Below are 3,936 nucleotides of genomic sequence, written 5' to 3' on the forward strand. Positions count from 1 at the left end.
GGGAAGAATGATATGATTTTCCAAAGTTTGGCGTGGTCTTCGCAAGTAAAGTGAAGCCTATATTCAGGTAGTTGTTACCGAAAAACTCTAAAATGTAATTTTTTTAGAAATGAAACTCCGAGCTCAACAGTAGGATTCTTTTTTAAAACAAGTTCAAAAAGTTTCGCCCAACCCAAATCAAAAAGTTTCTTCTTTTTTATCAAGGAAACTCAGGGATTGAAAGGAAGCAATATAGGGAAGAATCGAGCTGAGCGGCGCTACAACAAAAAAAGGCATAGAGGACTGGTTAATGCTATGTTATTTCTGTCCTCTTGAAAGGATTCGAGACATGATGACTAGTCGAGAGGGAGTATTTTCTCTTGTGCGAGGGGCATGCTGTAGCTTTGCTAGTGTTCTAGCAGAGCAGGAATTGTTGCTATCGCGAGGAACTTTGTAACCCACAATTTATTTCGTTAAATTAACGTCTCGAGTTTGATTTTGGATAACGATTTGTTAAATCGAATTTTGTTGATAAATATTTCCTAAGTAAAAAAAATCCGTTGGACTCCACTAAGGATTACAAAAGAAGAAATAAAGATAGAATAAAAAAAAAAGGGAAGTTTTTCTTCTCTCAGCAGTTACGAATTTCCTTGAAAAAGGGATCAGGCCGTGGGCCCAAGTGGGAATACGTATAAGATGATGCGAATTTCCTCTCCATCTATGGAAGCCGGCCGGAAAAAGCCAAAAGTGGGCCTAGGTCAAATACTTGAAAGGCACACGAATTTCCCTTTGGCATGCGTGAAGTGGCTTAAAAAAACCCTACCAAAGAAAATGAGCTGGATGTAGAAACCACACACGTCAAGCTGCAAAGAGCCGTGCACATTTTTGTTTCGAACTTGAACACGCGATAATTTTGTGCCGTGAGTTTATGTTCAGTGAGTTGTTTATTTATAAACATTTTGAGTTTGGAGTTAAATTTAGGTGTGGAAAACACTTGAGTGTGTGAGTGATTGTAAACTTTAATTTTCTGATTATCGTGGATTATTTCTTTGCCGCTCTCCCTATGGACGAGGTACGATACTCGGATCAAACCACGTAAATTTTTGGTGTCCTTGTTATTTCTTGTTTATTTTCTGGCGATTTCACGTTGACGTAAATTGCAAGATCTTGTTATTTCCGCGTATTATATTACAACATACTTGATTTTATTTTTGAGTTCAATAGAAAAAATAATGATAGTAACTTGCCGAAATTGTTGTAAGGTACCCACTTCGGCATCATAATTTTTCGAAGGATTATATGAGTTCAAAAACGATTGCTTAAGTAACTTCGACGACTTTTTATTTTGGTTGAAATTTTGACGACTTAGATTGCCAAAAACCTTGACATGTCATTACTTCAATGAAAAAAGCTTGCTAGCGTCGCTTAAATTGACGGTTTTATAAAGCTTTCACACTAAAGCGATCATTCAAAAGTTTTGGCACTATCTCAATCGTTGGTAATGTTTTGCCCTAGCGTTGCATATTAGTAATTTTAGAGAATGATATAGCACCTTGCAACACTTTATTATGTTGATGCATAGCATCATTGGTACTCAAATTTTGGAAAGGCATAATTTTTTTTTTTCAACTCTTGGTTTACATAACTTGGATCTCAAGATCTAGCAATGCTAAAAGGGCAAGGCCAGCCAGGGCAGGGCACAGGCCGTTTATGCGACAGGCCAAGCGGCGTCGTGGTCAGGTCGTAAAATTCAAAAGCAGTTGATCCTTCTCAAGTGAAGAAGCAGCTAATTTCTACTCGAACTTGAAAGTAGTAAAACCATTATTTTAAGTTACCTAACAATAAAATATTTTACTTGTGAAATTGAAGACACTTGATGATCTAGTAAGATCCCCTTATCAAATTGAAGAATCATTATTTGTAGTGGTAGTGGCTATTATCAATTGTTCTAAAAACTTAAACGGTTAAATGAATGAATTATTTATTATTTAAATATTCTAATATCTATTATGAGATTCGAAAATAATAGTCATAATTTGAAGTTGCTGACCAGCCAACGATCATGGCGCTACCTTTCTGTTGACGATTGTTTAGCAATATTTGGGGAAACTGAAAAGAAACGTCATTCTCTAAGTCATTCTCTAAAAGTCAGAGAATCATTTGATGTAATCGGTAAGTCAGAGAATCATATATTGCAATCGGTATTCTTTGCGATATATGAGACGAGGCTTCTTTTTAAAAAGCGGTATTCTATTCTTTATTGGTTTACATCAACAGCTGCTACTTAATCGGGATCACTAAACCCATTTTGCGTGACTCAGGTTGCCAAAATAGTAGTTGACAATCTTTGGAATCATGGCTGATGCAGTCATCGTTTTTAAAATTATGCGACGAAGTCCTTGACTCATTCGGTCCGGCGTGGGCTTATGTTATTTCAATGAAGTGTCAGTCAATGTATTTGTTTAAGAACAATGATTGCACATTTTTGAATAACTTCTAAAACTCTATTGACTAAATGTAAACATTTAGAACTCAATTGGCCTGCCAATGCCACGAGTCGGACTTCCATTGTACTAAGCTCTTGGTTGGATAGGAAGTTTTTTTTGTGATTTTCATTTCTATGCCATCCCTCGGTGGTCGATAAAATTTTGTGACTTCCTAGGACGAGTCGCCAACCCTTTCATTTTATTGCACATGTGGAAGCGAAAACCAAATTCCCTAATAGTACTCATTTTGGGATAGAAAAGCAGGACAATAGATTCTTAAACAAAACATGCTTTTACATACACTGAGTCAGATACAAAAGTTTACAACTAAAAATACTTCAACAGACCAACTCTCAAAAGAAGCTGTTCTATCTGACCTACACTTCAGATACCCTCAGCTCGACTTCAGGTCCTCCATTCTATGGTCCTGAAAGTTAAAGCCCACGACGGGTAAGATATAAATCTCAGCTAGTTCACGCTCTAAACTCCGATGAGGAGGGTGATACGCCTAGAGCGTCCTAATCACACAACTACACAATCGTAGAGACTTACCTCATCTCAACTCCTCCCTACACGTCCGCACAATTTATATAACACATAAGTGCAGTAATAACACCCAATCAATTGGAGCGCCTTAAACCACATCTCCCTCAATCACCACCTCTCAGTCAATCATGCACTCCAAATGATTACAATCATACATATACGATCTAACCGTCACCCAGCGGATCTAACTATCACATAGCAGGTTTATCCATCACACAGCGGATTTATCCGTCACATAGCGGATCTAACTGACACACGGCGGATCTATCCATCACACAGCTAAGCGTCATCTCGCCCCATCGTAACTGCCTCAAGAGGCTTTTCACATAAAAGCATCGTTCACTCAACACACAACGGGAGACGAATTCTCTTAACCAGCACACGATTATCCAATCTTGGCCAAGAACATTGTGCTTCGCACTTAAATTCCTCAATTAAAATAATGTCTGGCCTAATTTCATTATGATAATAATACCCGATAAAATAATCGTGTATGGGTACATGATTGGTCTAAGCCAAAATTTCAATATCTTTATTTTAGAAAATCCTACTATTTATCTAGTGTCTGAAAAAAAATTTGGCGTTGTAAACCGACACCCCGGAAATTTTCTAATTAATTATTGAAATTACTTAATTTTAGGATAAATACCCAACATTATAGTTTCCACTCAATTGCACAATTCAACACTCAATTGCAAAAATTAACCACACCATTGCAATCAGCATAAAATTCCGGTCACCGACTATTCCGGTCTAATTTCTGGAAAATAATTTAATAATTAATTAATTACCGAAATTAATTAAATAAAATATACATTAATTCAATAAATACAAAATTCAGCTTAAAATTGCTAATCTAACCATCTATTGAACTAATTAAATTATCATAACCATTTTAACTATAAGGCTACACAATAAACTAACT

The sequence above is a fragment of the Eucalyptus grandis genome, chromosome 7 (assembly GCF_016545825.1).
Source record: "Eucalyptus grandis isolate ANBG69807.140 chromosome 7, ASM1654582v1, whole genome shotgun sequence".
NCBI lineage: Eukaryota > Viridiplantae > Streptophyta > Magnoliopsida > Myrtales > Myrtaceae > Eucalyptus > Eucalyptus grandis.